Below are 19009 nucleotides of genomic sequence, written 5' to 3'. Positions count from 1 at the left end.
TTCTGTTCCCCCCCTCTCATTTTTCTTAGTAGTGAGGTTCAAATACTCAACAAACTTTGGTTTTGCACTTGTCTCCTATAGCCTAGTGGTCTAAGCACTGACATTTAACACTTTTGGGATTTTTGAGACCAGAGTTCAAGTCCCGGGTCATCGTTTTTTTTTTTTTTTTTTTTCATATTTTTGGGATTTTGACGACAGGTCCCGGGTCATCGTTTTTTTTTTTTGTTTTTTTTTCATACTTTCCTATCATGGTTAAAAGGCAAAAGATATTCTTTAAACTGATGGCAGATAAGCTCCATCCACAAATAAATTGAATCAGCCTTTTTTTAAGCCACTTCATCAAAACCTCTCAAAATGAGGGTGGGGGAACGGATTCCGACAGCTGTTTTTTTGCCGTCGGATTCTGTTCCCCCCCTCTCATTTTTCTTAGTAATGAGGTTCAAATACTCAACAAACATTAGTTTTGCACTTGTCTCATATAGCCTAGTGGTCTAAGCACTGACATTTAACACTTTTGGGATTTTGACGAACAGAGTTCAAGTCCCGGGTCATCGTTTTTTTTTTTTTTTTTTTTCATACTTTTGGGATTTTGACGACAGGTCCCGGGTCATCGTTTTTTTTTTTTTTTTCATACTTTCCTATCATGGTTAAAAGGCAAAAGATATTCTTTTAACTGATGGCAGTTAAGCTCCATCCACAAAAAAATTGAATCAGCCTTTTTTTAAGCCACTTCATCAAAACCTCTCAAAATGAGGGTGGGGGAACGGATTCCGACAGCTGTTTTTTTGCCGTCGGATTCTGTTCCCCCCCTCTCATTTTTCTTAGCAGTGAGGTTCAAATACTCAACAAACTTTTGGTTAGCACTTGTCCCATATAGCCTGGTGGTCTAAGTACTGACATTTAACACTTTTGGGATTTTGACGACCAGAGTTCAAGTCCCGGGTCATCGTTTTTTTTAATTATTTTTTTCATATTTTTGGGATTTTGACGACAGGTCCCGGGTCATCGTTTTTTTTTTTTTTTTTCATACTTTTCTATCATGGTTAAAAGGCAAAAGATATTCTTTAAACTGATGGCAGATAAGCTCCATCCACAAAAAAATTGAATCAGCCTTTTTTTAAGCCACTTCATCAAAACCTCTCAAAATGAGGGTGGGGGAACGGATTCCGACAGCTGTTTTTTTGCCGTCGGATTCTGTTCCCCCCCTCTCAGTTTTCTTAGCAGTGAGGTTCAAATACTCAACAAACTTTGGTTTTGCATGTGCCCCTATGGCCTAGTGGTCTAAGCACTGACATTTAACACTTTTGGGATTTTGACGACCAGAGTTCAAGTCCCGGGTCATCGTTTTTTTTTTTTTTTTTTTTCATATTTTTGGGATTTTGACGACAGGTCCCGGGTCATCGTTTTTTTTTTTTTTTTTTTTTTTCATACTTTCCTATCATGGTTAAAATGCAAAAGATATTCTTTAAACTGATGGCAGATAAGCTCCATCCACAAAAAAATTGAATCAGCCTTTTTTTAAGCCACTTCATCAAAACCTCTCAAAATGAGGGTGGGGAACGGATTCCGACTGCTGTTTTTTTGCCGTCGGATTCTGTTCCCCCCCCTCTCATTTTTCTTAGCAGTGAGGTTCAAATACACAACAAACTTTTATTTTGCATCTGTCCCCTATAGCCTAGTGGTCTAAGCACTGACATTTAACAATTTTGGGATTTTTGAGACCAGAGTTCAAGTCTCGGGTCATCGTTTTTTTTCTGTTTTTTTTTCATACTTTTGGGATTTTGACGACAGGTCCCGGGTCATCGTTATTTGTTTTTTTTTCATACTTTCCTATCATGGTTAAAAGGCAAAAGATATTCTTTAAACTGATGGCAGATAAGCTCCATCCACAAAAAAATTGAATCAGCCTTTTTTTAAGCCACTTCATCAAAACCTCTCAAAATGAGGGTGGGGGAACGGATTCCGACAGCTGTTTTTTTGCCGTCGGATTCTGTTCCCCCCCCTCTCATTTTTCTTAGCAGTGAGCCGAGTGAGGTTCAAATACTCAACAAACTTTGGTTTTGCACGTGCCCCTATGGCCTAGTGGTCTAAGCACTGACATTTAACACTTTTGGGATTTTGACGACCAGAGTTCAAGTCCCGGGTCATCGTTTTTTTTTTTTTTTTTTTCATATTTTTGGGATTTTGACGACAGGTCCCGGGTCATCGTTTTTTTTTCATTTTTTTTTTTTCATACTTTCCTATCATGGTTAAAAGGCAAAAGATATTCTTTAAACTGATGGCAGATAAGCTCCATCCACAAAAAAATTGAATCAGCCTTTTTTTAAGCCACTTCATCAAAACCTCTCAAAATGAGGGTGGGGAACGGATTCCGACAGCTGTTTTTTTGCCGTCGGATTCTGTTCCCCCCCCTCTCATTTTTCTTAGCAGTGAGGTTCAAATACACAACAAACTTTTGTTTTGCATCTGTCCCCTATAGCCTGGTGGTCTAAGCACTGACATTTAACAATTTTGGGATTTTTGAGACCAGAGTTCAAGTCTCGGGTCATCGTTTTTTTTCTGTTTTTTTTTCATACTTTTGGGATTTTGACGACAGGTCCCGGGTCATCGTTTTTTTTTTTTTTTTCATACTTTCCTATCATGGTTAAAAGGCAAAAGATATTCTTTAAACTGATGGCAGATAAGCTCCATCCACAAAAAAATTGAATCAGCCTTTTTTTAAGCCACTTCATCAAAACCTCTCAAAATGAGGGTGGGGGAACGGATTCCGACAGCTGTTTTTTTGCCATCGGATTCTGTTCCCCCCCTCTCATTTTTCTTAGCAGTGACGTTCAAATACTCAACAAACTTTTGGTTAGCACTTGTCCCATATAGCCTAGTGGTCTAAGCACTGACATTTAACACTTTTGGGATTTTGACGACCAGAGTTCAAGTCCCGGGTCATCGTTTTTTTTAATTATTTTTTTCATATTTTTGGGATTTTGACGACAGGTCCCGGGTCATCGTTTTTTTTTTTTTTTTTCATACTTTCCTATCATGGTTAAAAGGCAAAAGATATTCTTTAAACTGATGGCAGATAAGCTCCATCCACAAAAAAATTGAATCAGCCTTTTTTTAAGCCACTTCATCAAAACCTCTCAAAATGAGGGTGGGGGAACGGATTCCGACAGCTGTTTTTTTGCCGTCGGATTCTGTTCCCCCCCTCTCATTTTTCTTAGCAGTGAGGTTCAAATACTCAACAAACTTTTGTTTTGCACGTGCCCCTTTGGCCTAGTGGTCTAAGCACTGACATTTAACGCTTTTGGGATTTTGACGACCAGAGTTCAAGTCCCGGGTCATCGTTTTTTTTTTTTTTTTTTTTTTTTTTTGGGGGATTTTGACGACAGGTCCCGGGTCATCGCTTTTTTTTTTTTTTTTTTTTTTCATACTTTCCTATCATGGTTAAAAGGCAAAAGATATTCTTTAATCTGATGGCAGATAAGCTCCATCCACAAATAAATTGAATCAGCCTTTTTTTAAGCCACTTCATCAAAACCTCTCAAAATGAGGGTGGGGAACGGATTCCGACAGCTGTTTTTTTGCCGTCGGATTCTGTTCCCCCCCCTCTCATTTTTCTTAGCAGTGAGGTTCAAATACACAACAAACTTTTGTTTTGCATCTGTCCCCTATAGCCTGGTGGTCTAAGCACTGACATTTAACAATTTTGGGATTTTTGAGACCAGAGTTCAAGTCTCGGGTCATCGTTTTTTTTCTGGTTTTTTTTCATACTTTTGGGATTTTGACGACAGGTCCCGGGTCATCGTTTTTTTTTTTTTTTTCATACTTTCCTATCATGGTTAAAAGGCAAAAGATATTCTTTAAACTGATGGCAGATAAGCTCCATCCACAAAAAAATTGAATCAGCCTTTTTTTAAGCCACTTCATCAAAACCTCTCAAAATGAGGGTGGGGAACGGATTCCGACAGCTGTTTTTTTGCCGTCGGATTCTGTTCCCCCCCTCTCATTTTTCTTAGCAGTGACGTTCAAATACTCAACAAACTTTTGGTTAGCACTTGTCCCATATAGCCTAGTGGTCTAAGCACTGACATTTAACACTTTTGGGATTTTGACGACCAGAGTTCAAGTCCCGGGTCATCGTTTTTTTAAATTATTTTTTTCATATTTTTGGGATTTTGACGACAGGTCCCGGGTCATCGTTTTTTTTTTTTTTTTTTTTTTTTATACTTTCCTATCATGGTTAAAAGGCAAAAGATATTCTTTAAACTGATGGCAGATAAGCTCCATCCACAAAAAAATTGAATCAGCCTTTTTTTAAGCCACTTCATCAAAACCTCTCAAAATGAGGGTGGGGGAACGGATTCCGACAGCTGTTTTTTTGCCGTCGGATTCTGTTCTCCCCGTCTCATTTTTCTTAGCAGTGACGTTCAAATACTCAACAAACTTTTGGTTAGCACTTGTCCCATATAGCCTAGTGGTCTAAGCACTGACATTTAACACTTTTGGGATTTTGACGACCAGAGTTCAAGTCCCGGGTCATCGTTTTTTTTAATTATTTTTTTCATATTTTTGGGATTTTGACGACAGGTCCCGGGTCATCGTTTTTTTTTTTTTTTTTCATACTTTCCTATCATGGTTAAAAGGCAAAAGATATTCTTTAAACTGATGGCAGATAAGCTCCATCCACAAAAAAATTGAATCAGCCTTTTTTTAAGCCACTTCATCAAAACCTCTCAAAATGAGGGTGGGGGAACGGATTCCGACAGCTGTTTTTTTGCCGTCGGATTCTGTTCCCCCCCTCTCATTTTTCTTAGTAGTGAGGTTCAAATACTCAACAAACTTTGGTTTTGCACTTGTCTCCTATAGCCTAGTGGTCTAAGCACTGACATTTAACACTTTTGGGATTTTTGAGACCAGAGTTCAAGTCCCGGGTCATCGTTTTTTTTTTTTTTTTTTTCATATTTTTGGGATTTTGACGACAGGTCCCGGGTCATCGTTTATTTTTTATTTATTTTTTTCATACTTTCCTATCATGGTTAAAAGGCAAAAGATATTCTTTAAACTGATGGCAGATAAGCTCCATCCACAAAAAAATTGAATCAGCCTTTTTTTAAGCCACTTCATCAAAACCTCTCAAAATGAGGGTGGGGGAACGGATTCCGACAGCTGTTTTTTTGCCGTCGGATTCTGTTCCCCCCCTCTCATTTTTCTTAGTAGTGAGGTTCAAATACTCAACAAACTTTGGTTTTGCACTTGTCTCATATAGCCTAGTGGTCTAAGCACTGACATTTAACACTTTTGGGATTTTGACCACCAGAGTTCAAGTCCCGGGTCATCGTTTTTTTTTTTGTTTTTTTTCATACTTTTGGGATTTTGACGACAGGTCCCGGGTCATCGTTTTTTTTTTTTTTTTCATACTTTCCTATCATGGTTAAAAGGCAAAATATATTCTTTAAACTGATGGCAGATAAGCTCCATCCACAAAAAAATTGAATCAGCCTTTTTTTAAGCCACTTCATCAAAACCTCTCAAAATGAGGGTGGGGGAACGGATTCCGACAGCTGTTTTTTTGCCGTCGGATTCTGTTCCCCCCCTCTCATTTTTCTTAGCAGTGAGGTTCAAATACTCAACAAACTTTTGTTTTGCACGTGCCCCTATGGCCTAGTGGTCTAAGCACTGACATTTAACACTTTTGGGATTTTGACGACCAGAGTTCAAGTCCCGGGTCATCGTTTTTTTTTTTTTTTTTTTCATATTTTTGGGATTTTGACGACAGGTCCCGGGTCATCGTTTTTTTTTTTTTTTTTTTTTTTTCATACTTTCCTATCATGGTTAAAAGGCAAAAGATATTCTTTAAACTGATGGCAGATAAGCTCCATCCACAAAAAAATTGAATCAGCCTTTTTTTAAGCCACTTCATCAAAACCTCTCAAAATGAGGGTGGGGAACGGATTCCGACAGCTGTTTTTTTGCCGTCGGATTCTGTTCCCCCCCCCCTCTCATTTTTCTTAGCAGTGAGGTTCAAATACACAACAAACTTTTGTTTTGCATCTGTCCCCTATAGCCTAGTGGTCTTAGCACTGACATTTAACAATTTTGGGATTTTTGAGACCAGAGTTCAAGTCCCGGGTCATCGTTTTTTTTCTGTTTTTTTTTTCATACTTTTGGGATTTTGACGACAGGTCCCGGGTCATCGTTTTTTTTTTTTTTTTCATACTTTCCTATCATGGTTAAAAGGCAAAAGATATTCTTTAAACTGATGGCAGATAAGCTCCATCCACAAAAAAATTGAATCAGCCTTTTTTTAAGCCACTTCATCAAAACCTCTCAAAATGAGGGTGGGGGAACGGATTCCGACAGCTGTTTTTTTGCCGTCGGATTCTGTTCCCCCCCTCTCATTTTTCTTAGCAGTGACGTTCAAATACTCAACAAACTTTTGGTTAGCACTTGTCCCATATAGCCTAGTGGTCTAAGCACTGACATTTAACACTTTTGGGATTTTGACGACCAGAGTTCAAGTCCCGGGTCATCGTTTTTTTTAATTATTTTTTTCATATTTTTGGGATTTTGACGACAGGTCCCGGGTCATCGTTATTTTTTTTTTTTTTTCATATTTTCCTATCATGGTTAAAAGGCAAAAGATATTCTTTAAACTGATGGCAGATAAGCTCCATCCACAAAAAAATTGAATCAGCCTTTTTTTAAGCCACTTCATCAAAACCTCTCAAAATGAGGGTGGGGGAACGGATTCCGACAGCTGTTTTTTTGCCGTCAGATTCTGTTCCCCCCCTCTCATTTTTCTTAGTAGTGAGGTTCAAATACTCAACAAACTTTGGTTTTGCACTTGTCTCCTATAGCCTAGTGGTCTAAGCACTGACATTTAACACTTTTGGGATTTTTGAGACCAGAGTTCAAGTCCCGGGTCATCGTTTTTTTTTTTTTTTTTTTCATATTTTTGGGATTTTGACGACAGGTCCCGGGTCATCGTTTTTTTTTTTTTTTTTCATACTTTCCTATCATGGTTAAAAGGCAAAAGATATTCTTTAAACTGATGGCAGATAAGCTCCATCCACAAAAAAATTGAATCAGCCTTTTTTTAAGCCACTTCATCAAAACCTCTCAAAATGAGGGTGGGGGAACGGATTCCGACAGCTGTTTTTTTGCCGTCGGATTCTGTTCCCCCCCTCTCATTTTTCTTAGTAGTGAGGTTCAAATACTCAACAAACTTTGGTTTTTACTTGTCTCATATAGCCTAGTGGTCTAAGCACTGACATTTAACACTTTTGGGATTTTGACGACCAGAGTTCAAGTCCCGGGTCATCGTTTTTTTTTTTTTTTTTTTTCATACTTTTGGGATTTTGACGACAGGTCCCGGGTCATCGTTTTTTTTTTTTTTTTTCATACTTTCCTATCATGGTTAAAAGGCAAAAGATATTCTTTAAACTGATGGCAGATAAGCTCCATCCACAAAAAAATTGAATCAGCCTTTTTTTAAGCCACTTCATCAAAACCTCTCAAAATGAGGGTGGGGGAACGGATTCCGACAGCTGTTTTTTTGCCGTCGGATTCTGTTCCCCCCCTCTCATTTTTCTTAGTAGTGAGGTTCAAATACTCAACAAACTTTGGTTTTGCTCTTGTCTCATATAGCCTAGTGGTCTAAGCACTGACATTTAACACTTTTGGGATTTTGACCACCAGAGTTCAAGTCCCGGGTCATCGTTTTTTTTTTTTTTTTTTTTCATACTTTTGGGATTTTGACGACAGGTCCCGGGTCATCGTTTTTTTTTTTTTTTCATACTTTCCTATCATGGTTAAAAGGCAAAATATATTCTTTAAACTGATGGCAGATAAGCTCCATCCACAAAAAAATTGAATCAGCCTTTTTTTAAGCCACTTCATCAAAACCTCTCAAAATGAGGGTGGGGGAACGGATTCCGACAGCTGTTTTTTTGCCGTCGGATTCTGTTCCCCCCCTCTCATTTTTCTTAGCAGTGAGGTTCAAATACTCAACAAACTTTTGTTTTGCACGTGCCCCTATGGCCTAGTGGTCTAAGCACTGACATTTAACACTTTTGGGATTTTGACGACCAGAGTTCAAGTCCCGGGTCATCGTTTTTTTTTTTTTTTTTTTCATATTTTTGGGATTTTGACGACAGGTCCCGGGTCATCGGTTTTTTTTTTTTTTTTTTTTTTTCATACTTTCCTATCATGGTTAAAAGGCAAAAGATATTCTTTAAACTGATGGCAGATAAGCTCCATCCACAAAAAAATTGAATCAGCCTTTTTTTAAGCCACTTCATCAAAACCTCTCAAAATGAGGGTGGGGAACGGATTCCGACAGCTGTTTTTTTGCCGTCGGATTCTGTTCCCCCCCCCTCTCATTTTTCTTAGCAGTGAGGTTCAAATACACAACAAACTTTTGTTTTGCATCTGTCCCCTATAGCCTAGTGGTCTGAGCACTGACATTTAACAATTTTGGGATTTTTGAGACCAGAGTTCAAGTCCCGGGTCATCGTTTTTTTTCTGTTTTTTTTTTCATACTTTTGGGATTTTGACGACAGGTCCCGGGTCATCGTTTTTTTTTTTTTTTCATACTTTCCTATCATGGTTAAAAGGCAAAATATATTCTTTAAACTGATGGCAGTTAAGCTCCATCCACAAAAAAATTGAATCAGCCTTTTTTTAAGCCACTTCATCAAAACCTCTCAAAATGAGGGTGGGGGAACGGATTCCGACAGCTGTTTTTTTGCCGTCGGATTCTGTTCCCCCCCTCTCATTTTTCTTAGCAGTGACGTTCAAATACTCAACAAACTTTTGGTTAGCACTTGTCCCATATAGCCTAGTGGTCTAAGCACTGACATTTAACACTTTTGGGATTTTGACGACCAGAGTTCAAGTCCCGGGTCATCGTTTTTTTAAATTATTTTTTTCATATTTTTGGGATTTTGACGACAGGTCCCGGGTCATCGTTTTTTTTTTTTTTTTTCATACTTTCCTATCATGGTTAAAAGGCAAAAGATATTCTTTAAACTGATGGCAGATAAGCTCCATCCACAAAAAAATTGAATCAGCCTTTTTTTAAGCCACTTCATCAAAACCTCTCAAAATGAGGGTGGGGGAACGGATTCCGACAGCTGTTTTTTTGCCGTCGGATTCTGTTCCCCCCAACTCATTTTTCTTAGTAGTGAGGTTCAAATACTCAACAAACTTTGGTTTTGCACTTGTCTCCTATAGCCTAGTGGTCTAAGCACTGACATTTAACACTTTTGGGATTTTTGAGACCAGAGTTCAAGTCCCGGGTCATCGTTTTTTTTTTTTTTTTTTTTTTTTTTGGGATTTTGACGACAGGTCCCGGGTCATCGTTTTTTTTTTTTTCGTTTTTTTTCATACTTTCCTATCATGGTTAAAAGGCAAAAGATATTCTTTAAACTGATGGCAGATAAGCTCCATCCACAAAAAAATTGAATCAGCCTTTTTTTTAAGCCACTTCATCAAAACCTCTCAAAATGAGGGTGGGGGAACGGATTCCGACAGCTGTTTTTTTGCCGTCGGATTCTGTTCCCCCCCTCTCATTTTTCTTAGCAGTGAGGTTCAAATAATCAACAAACTTTTGTTTTGCACGTGCCCCTATGGCCTAGTGGTCTAAGCACTGACATTTAACACTATTGGGATTTTGACGACCAGAGTTCAAGTCCCGGGTCATCGTTTTTTTGTTTTTTTTTTCATATTTTTGGGATTTTGACGACAGGTCCCGGGTCATCGTTTTTTTTTTTTTTATTTTTTTTTTTTATACTTTCCTATCATGGTTAAAAGGCAAAATATATTCTTTAAACTGATGGCAGATAAGCTCCATCCACAAAAAAATTGAATCAGCCTTTTTTTAAGCCACTTCATCAAAACCTCTCAAAATGAGGGTGGGGAACGGATTCCGACAGCTGTTTTTTTGCCGTCGGATTCTGTTCCCCCCCCCTCTCATTTTTCTTAGCAGTGAGGTTCAAATACACAACAAACTTTTGTTTTGCATCTGTCCGCTATAGCCTAGTGGTCTAAGCACTGACATTTATCAATTTTGGGATTTTTGAGACCAGAGTTCAAGTCCCGGGTCATCGTTTTTTTTCAGTTTTTTTTTCATACTTTTGGGATTTTGACGACAGGTCCCGGGTCATCGTTTTTTTTTTTTTTTTCATACTTTCCTATCATGGTTAAAAGGCAAAATATATTCTTTAAACTGATGGCAGTTAAGCTCCATCCACAAAAAAATTGAATCAGCCTTTTTTTAAGCCACTTCATCAAAACCTCTCAAAATGAGGGTGGGGGAACGGATTCCGACAGCTGTTTTTTTGCCGTCGGATTCTGTTCCCCCCCTCTCATTTTTCTTAGCAGTGACGTTCAAATACTCAACAAACTTTTGGTTAGCACTTGTCCCATATAGCCTAGTGGTCTAAGCACTGACATTTAACACTTTTGGGATTTTGACGACCAGAGTTCAAGTCCCGGGTCATCGTTTTTTTTAATTATTTTTTTCATATTTTTGGGATTTTGACGACAGGTCCCGGGTCATCGTTTTTTTTTTTTTTTTTCATACTTTCCTATCATGGTTAAAAGGCAAAAGATATTCTTTAAACTGATGGCAGATAAGCTCCATCCACAAAAAAATTGAATCAGCCTTTTTTTAAGCCACTTCATCAAAACCTCTCAAAATGAGGGTGGGGGAACGGATTCCGACAGCTGTTTTTTTGCCGTCGGATTCTGTTCCCCCCCTCTCATTTTTCTTAGTAGTGAGGTTCAAATACTCAACAAACTTTGGTTTTGCACTTGTCTCCTATAGCCTAGTGGTCTAAGCACTGACATTTAACACTTTTGGGATTTTTGAGACCAGAGTTCAAGTCCCGGGTCATCGTTTTTTTTTTTTTTTTTTTCATATTTTTGGGATTTTGACGACAGGTCCCGGGTCATCGTTTTTTTTTTTTTTTTTTTTTTCATACTTTCCTATCATGGTTAAAAGGCAAAAGATATTCTTTAAACTGATGGCAGATAAGCTCCATCCACAAATAAATTGAATCAGCCTTTTTTTAAGCCACTTCATCAAAACCTCTCAAAATGAGGGTGGGGGAACGGATTCCGACAGCTGTTTTTTTGCCGTCGGATTCTGTTCCCCCCCTCTCATTTTTCTTAGTAATGAGGTTCAAATACTCAACAAACATTAGTTTTGCACTTGTCTCATATAGCCTAGTGGTCTAAGCACTGACATTTAACACTTTTGGGATTTTGACGAACAGAGTTCAAGTCCCGGGTCATCGTTTTTTTTTTTTTTTTTTTTCATACTTTTGGGATTTTGACGACAGGTCCCGGGTCATCGTTTTTTTTTTTTTTTTCATACTTTCCTATCATGGTTAAAAGGCAAAAGATATTCTTTTAACTGATGGCAGTTAAGCTCCATCCACAAAAAAATTGAATCAGCCTTTTTTTAAGCCACTTCATCAAAACCTCTCAAAATGAGGGTGGGGGAACGGATTCCGACAGCTGTTTTTTTGCCGTCGGATTCTGTTCCCCCCCTCTCATTTTTCTTAGCAGTGAGGTTCAAATACTCAACAAACTTTTGGTTAGCACTTGTCCCATATAGCCTGGTGGTCTAAGTACTGACATTTAACACTTTTGGGATTTTGACGACCAAGAGTTCAAGTCCCGGGTCATCGTTTTTTTTAATTATTTTTTTCATATTTTTGGGATTTTGACGACAGGTCCCGGGTCATCGTTTTTTTTTTTTTTTTTCATACTTTTCTATCATGGTTAAAAGGCAAAAGATATTCTTTAAACTGATGGCAGATAAGCTCCATCCACAAAAAAATTGAATCAGCCTTTTTTTAAGCCACTTCATCAAAACCTCTCAAAATGAGGGTGGGGGAACGGATTCCGACAGCTGTTTTTTTGCCGTCGGATTCTGTTCCCCCCCTCTCAGTTTTCTTAGCAGTGAGGTTCAAATACTCAACAAACTTTGGTTTTGCATGTGCCCCTATGGCCTAGTGGTCTAAGCACTGACATTTAACACTTTTGGGATTTTGACGACCAGAGTTCAAGTCCCGGGTCATCGTTTTTTTTTTTTTTTTTTTTCATATTTTTGGGATTTTGACGACAGGTCCCGGGTCATCGTTTTTTTTTTTTTTTTTTTTTTTCATACTTTCCTATCATGGTTAAAATGCAAAAGATATTCTTTAAACTGATGGCAGATAAGCTCCATCCACAAAAAAATTGAATCAGCCTTTTTTTAAGCCACTTCATCAAAACCTCTCAAAATGAGGGTGGGGAACGGATTCCGACTGCTGTTTTTTTGCCGTCGGATTCTGTTCCCCCCCCTCTCATTTTTCTTAGCAGTGAGGTTCAAATACACAACAAACTTTTATTTTGCATCTGTCCCCTATAGCCTAGTGGTCTAAGCACTGACATTTAACAATTTTGGGATTTTTGAGACCAGAGTTCAAGTCTCGGGTCATCGTTTTTTTTCTGTTTTTTTTTCATACTTTTGGGATTTTGACGACAGGTCCCGGGTCATCGTTATTTGTTTTTTTTTCATACTTTCCTATCATGGTTAAAAGGCAAAAGATATTCTTTAAACTGATGGCAGATAAGCTCCATCCACAAAAAAATTGAATCAGCCTTTTTTTAAGCCACTTCATCAAAACCTCTCAAAATGAGGGTGGGGGAACGGATTCCGACAGCTGTTTTTTTGCCGTCGGATTCTGTTCCCCCCCCTCTCATTTTTCTTAGCAGTGAGCCGAGTGAGGTTCAAATACTCAACAAACTTTGGTTTTGCACGTGCCCCTATGGCCTAGTGGTCTAAGCACTGACATTTAACACTTTTGGGATTTTGACGACCAGAGTTCAAGTCCCGGGTCATCGTTTTTTTTTTTTTTTTTTTCATATTTTTGGGATTTTGACGACAGGTCCCGGGTCATCGTTTTTTTTTCATTTTTTTTTTTTCATACTTTCCTATCATGGTTAAAAGGCAAAAGATATTCTTTAAACTGATGGCAGATAAGCTCCATCCACAAAAAAATTGAATCAGCCTTTTTTTAAGCCACTTCATCAAAACCTCTCAAAATGAGGGTGGGGAACGGATTCCGACAGCTGTTTTTTTGCCGTCGGATTCTGTTCCCCCCCCTCTCATTTTTCTTAGCAGTGAGGTTCAAATACACAACAAACTTTTGTTTTGCATCTGTCCCCTATAGCCTGGTGGTCTAAGCACTGACATTTAACAATTTTGGGATTTTTGAGACCAGAGTTCAAGTCTCGGGTCATCGTTTTTTTTCTGTTTTTTTTTCATACTTTTGGGATTTTGACGACAGGTCCCGGGTCATCGTTTTTTTTTTTTTTTTCATACTTTCCTATCATGGTTAAAAGGCAAAAGATATTCTTTAAACTGATGGCAGATAAGCTCCATCCACAAAAAAATTGAATCAGCCTTTTTTTAAGCCACTTCATCAAAACCTCTCAAAATGAGGGTGGGGGAACGGATTCCGACAGCTGTTTTTTTGCCATCGGATTCTGTTCCCCCCCTCTCATTTTTCTTAGCAGTGACGTTCAAATACTCAACAAACTTTTGGTTAGCACTTGTCCCATATAGCCTAGTGGTCTAAGCACTGACATTTAACACTTTTGGGATTTTGACGACCAGAGTTCAAGTCCCGGGTCATCGTTTTTTTTAATTATTTTTTTCATATTTTTGGGATTTTGACGACAGGTCCCGGGTCATCGTTTTTTTTTTTTTTTTTCATACTTTCCTATCATGGTTAAAAGGCAAAAGATATTCTTTAAACTGATGGCAGATAAGCTCCATCCACAAAAAAATTGAATCAGCCTTTTTTTAAGCCACTTCATCAAAACCTCTCAAAATGAGGGTGGGGGAACGGATTCCGACAGCTGTTTTTTTGCCGTCGGATTCTGTTCCCCCCCTCTCATTTTTCTTAGCAGTGAGGTTCAAATACTCAACAAACTTTTGTTTTGCACGTGCCCCTTTGGCCTAGTGGTCTAAGCACTGACATTTAACGCTTTTGGGATTTTGACGACCAGAGTTCAAGTCCCGGGTCATCGTTTTTTTTTTTTTTTTTTTTTTTTTTTGGGGGGATTTTGACGACAGGTCCCGGGTCATCGCTTTTTTTTTTTTTTTTTTTTTTCATACTTTCCTATCATGGTTAAAAGGCAAAAGATATTCTTTAATCTGATGGCAGATAAGCTCCATCCACAAATAAATTGAATCAGCCTTTTTTTAAGCCACTTCATCAAAACCTCTCAAAATGAGGGTGGGGAACGGATTCCGACAGCTGTTTTTTTGCCGTCGGATTCTGTTCCCCCCCCTCTCATTTTTCTTAGCAGTGAGGTTCAAATACACAACCAACTTTTGTTTTGCATCTGTCCCCTATAGCCTGGTGGTCTAAGCACTGACATTTAACAATTTTGGGATTTTTGAGACCAGAGTTCAAGTCTCGGGTCATCGTTTTTTTTCTGGTTTTTTTTCATACTTTTGGGATTTTGACGACAGGTCCCGGGTCATCGTTTTTTTTTTTTTTTTCATACTTTCCTATCATGGTTAAAAGGCAAAAGATATTCTTTAAACTGATGGCAGATAAGCTCCATCCACAAAAAAATTGAATCAGCCTTTTTTTAAGCCACTTCATCAAAACCTCTCAAAATGAGGGTGGGGAACGGATTCCGACAGCTGTTTTTTTGCCGTCGGATTCTGTTCCCCCCCTCTCATTTTTCTTAGCAGTGACGTTCAAATACTCAACAAACTTTTGGTTAGCACTTGTCCCATATAGCCTAGTGGTCTAAGCACTGACATTTAACACTTTTGGGATTTTGACGACCAGAGTTCAAGTCCCGGGTCATCGTTTTTTTTAATTATTTTTTTCATATTTTTGGGATTTTGACGACAGGTCCCGGGTCATCGTTTTTTTTTTTTTTTTTCATACTTTCCTATCATGGTTAAAAGGCAAAAGATATTCTTTAAACTGATGGCAGATAAGCTCCATCCACAAAAAAATTGAATCAGCCTTTTTTTAAGCCACTTCATCAAAACCTCTCAAAATGAGGGTGGGGGAACGGATTCCGACAGCTGTTTTTTTGCCGTCGGATTCTGTTCCCCCCCTCTCATTTTTCTTAGCAGTGAGGTTCAAATACTCAACAAACTTTTGTTTTGCACGTGCCCCTTTGGCCTAGTGGTCTAAGCACTGACATTTAACGCTTTTGGGATTTTGACGACCAGAGTTCAAGTCCCGGGTCATCGTTCTTTTTTTTTTTTTTTTTTTTTTGGGGGGGATTTTGACGACAGGTCCCGGGTCATCGCTTTTTTTTTTTTTTTTTTTTTTTTTCATACTTTCCTATCATGGTTAAAAGGCAAAATATATTCTTTAAACTGATGGCAGATAAGCTCCATCCACAAAAAAATTGAATCAGCCTTTTTTTAAGCCACTTCATCAAAACCTCTCAAAATGAGGGTGGGGGAACGGATTCCGACAGCTGTTTTTTTGCCGTCGGATTCTGTTCCCCCCCTCTCATTTTTCTTAGCAGTGAGGTTCAAATACTCAACAAACTTTTGTTTTGCACGTGCCCCTATGGCCTAGTGGTCTAAGCACTGACATTTAACACTTTTGGGATTTTGACGACCAGAGTTCAAGTCCCGGGTCATCGTTTTTTTTTTTTTTTTTTTCATATTTTTGGGATTTTGACGACAGGTCCCGGGTCATCGTTTTTTTTTTTTTTTTTTTTTTTTCATACTTTCCTATCATGGTTAAAAGGCAAAAGATATTCTTTAAACTGATGGCAGATAAGCTCCATCCACAAAAAAATTGAATCAGCCTTTTTTTAAGCCACTTCATCAAAACCTCTCAAAATGAGGGTGGGGAACGGATTCCGACAGCTGTTTTTTTGCCGTCGGATTCTGTTCCCCCCCCCTCTCATTTTTCTTAGCAGTGACGTTCAAATACTCAACAAACTTTTGGTTAGCACTTGTCCCATATAGCCTAGTGGTCTAAGCACTGACATTTAACACTTTTGGGATTTTGACGACCAGAGTTCAAGTCCCGGGTCATCGTTTTTTTAAATTATTTTTTTCATATTTTTGGGATTTTGACGACAGGTCCCGGGTCATCGTTTTTTTTTTTTTTTTTCATACTTTCCTATCATGGTTAAAAGGCAAAAGATATTCTTTAAACTGATGGCAGATAAGCTCCATCCACAAAAAAATTGAATCAGCCTTTTTTTAAGCCACTTCATCAAAACCTCTCAAAATGAGGGTGGGGGAACGGATTCCGACAGCTGTTTTTTTGCCGTCGGATTCTGTTCCCCCCAACTCATTTTTCTTAGTAGTGAGGTTCAAATACTCAACAAACTTTGGTTTTGCACTTGTCTCCTATAGCCTAGTGGTCTAAGCACTGACATTTAACACTTTTGGGATTTTTGAGACCAGAGTTCAAGTCCCGGGTCATCGTTTTTTTTTTTTTTTTTTTTTTTTTTGGGATTTTGACGACAGGTCCCGGGTCATCGTTTTTTTTTTTTTCGTTTTTTTTCATACTTTCCTATCATGGTTAAAAGGCAAAAGATATTCTTTAAACTGATGGCAGATAAGCTCCATCCACAAAAAAATTGAATCAGCCTTTTTTTTAAGCCACTTCATCAAAACCTCTCAAAATGAGGGTGGGGGAACGGATTCCGACAGCTGTTTTTTTGCCGTCGGATTCTGTTCCCCCCCTCTCATTTTTCTTAGCAGTGAGGTTCAAATAATCAACAAACTTTTGTTTTGCACGTGCCCCTATGGCCTGGTGGTCTAAGCACTGACATTTAACACTATTGGGATTTTGACGACCAGAGTTCAAGTCCCGGGTCATCGTTTTTTTGTTTTTTTTTTCATATTTTTGGGATTTTGACGACAGGTCCCGGGTCATCGTTTTTTTTTTTTTTTTTTTTTTATTTTATACTTTCCTATCATGGTTAAAAGGCAAAATATATTCTTTAAACTGATGGCAGATAAGCTCCATCCACAAAAAAATTGAATCAGCCTTTTTTTAAGCCACTTCATCAAAACCTCTCAAAATGAGGGTGGGGAACGGATTCCGACAGCTGTTTTTTTGCCGTCGGATTCTGTTCCCCCCCCCTCTCATTTTTCTTAGCAGTGAGGTTCAAATACACAACAAACTTTTGTTTTGCATCTGTCCCCTATAGCCTAGTGGTCTAAGCACTGACATTTATCAATTTTGGGATTTTTGAGACCAGAGTTCAAGTCCCGGGTCATCGTTTTTTTTCAGTTTTTTTTTCATACTTTTGGGATTTTGACGACAGGTCCCGGGTCATCGTTTTTTTTTTTTTTTTCATACTTTCCTATCATGGTTAAAAGGCAAAATATATTCTTTAAACTGATGGCAGTTAAGCTCCATCCACAAAAAAATTGAATCAGCCTTTTTTTAAGCCACTTCATCAAAACCTCTCAAAATGAGGGTGGGGGAACGGATTCCGACAGCTGTTTTTTTGCCGTCGGATTCTGTTCCCCCCCTCTCATTTTTCTTAGCAGTGACGTTCAAATACTCAACAAACTTTTGGTTAGCACTTGTCCCATATAGCCTAGTGGTCTAAGCACTGACATTTAACACTTTTGGGATTTTGACGACCAGAGTTCAAGTCCCGGGTCATCGTTTTTTTTAATTATTTTTTTCTATTTTTGGGATTTTGACGACAGGTCCCGGGTCATCGTTTTTTTTTTTTTTTTTCATACTTTCCTATCATGGTTAAAAGGCAAAAGATATTCTTTAAACTGATGGCAGATAAGCTCCATCCACAAAAAAATTGAATCAGCCTTTTTTTAAGCCACTTCATCAAAACCTCTCAAAATGAGGGTGGGGGAACGGATTCCGACAGCTGTTTTTTTGCCGTCGGATTCTGTTCCCCCCCTCTCATTTTTCTTAGTAGTGAGGTTCAAATACTCAACAAACTTTGGTTTTGCACTTGTCTCCTATAGCCTAGTGGTCTAAGCACTGACATTTAACACTTTTGGGATTTTTGAGACCAGAGTTCAAGTCCCGGGTCATCGTTTTTTTTTTTTTTTTTTTCATATTTTTGGGATTTTGACGACAGGTCCCGGGTCATCGTTTTTTTTTTTTTTTTTTTTTTTCATACTTTCCTATCATGGTTAAAAGGCAAAAGATATTCTTTAAACTGATGGCAGATAAGCTCCATCCACAAATAAATTGAATCAGCCTTTTTTTAAGCCACTTCATCAAAACCTCTCAAAATGAGGGTGGGGGAACGGATTCCGACAGCTGTTTTTTTGCCGTCGGATTCTGTTCCCCCCCTCTCATTTTTCTTAGTAATGAGGTTCAAATACTCAACAAACATTAGTTTTGCACTTGTCTCATATAGCCTAGTGGTCTAAGCACTGACATTTAACACTTTTGGGATTTTGACGAACAGAGTTCAAGTCCCGGGTCATCGTTTTTTTTTTTTTTTTTTTTCATACTTTTGGGATTTTGACGACAGGTCCCGGGTCATCGTTTTTTTTTTTTTTTTCATACTTTCCTATCATGGTTAAAAGGCAAAAGATATTCTTTTAACTGATGGCAGTTAAGCTCCATCCACAAAAAAATTGAATCAGCCTTTTTTTAAGCCACTTCATCAAAACCTCTCAAAATGAGGGTGGGGGAACGGATTCCGACAGCTGTTTTTTTGCCGTCGGATTCTGTTCCCCCCCTCTCATTTTTCTTAGCAGTGAGGTTCAAATACTCAACAAACTTTTGGTTAGCACTTGTCCCATATAGCCTGGTGGTCTAAGTACTGACATTTAACACTTTTGGGATTTTGACGACCAGAGTTCAAGTCCCGGGTCATCGTTTTTTTTAATTATTTTTTTCATATTTTTGGGATTTTGACGACAGGTCCCGGGTCATCGTTTTTTTTTTTTTTTTTCATACTTTTCTATCATGGTTAAAAGGCAAAAGATATTCTTTAAACTGATGGCAGATAAGCTCCA

The sequence above is a fragment of the Phoxinus phoxinus genome (genome assembly GCF_949152265.1).
Source record: "Phoxinus phoxinus genome assembly, chromosome: 13".
Taxonomy (NCBI): Eukaryota; Metazoa; Chordata; class Actinopteri; order Cypriniformes; family Leuciscidae; genus Phoxinus; species Phoxinus phoxinus.
This window is presented reverse-complemented; position numbering follows the sequence as displayed.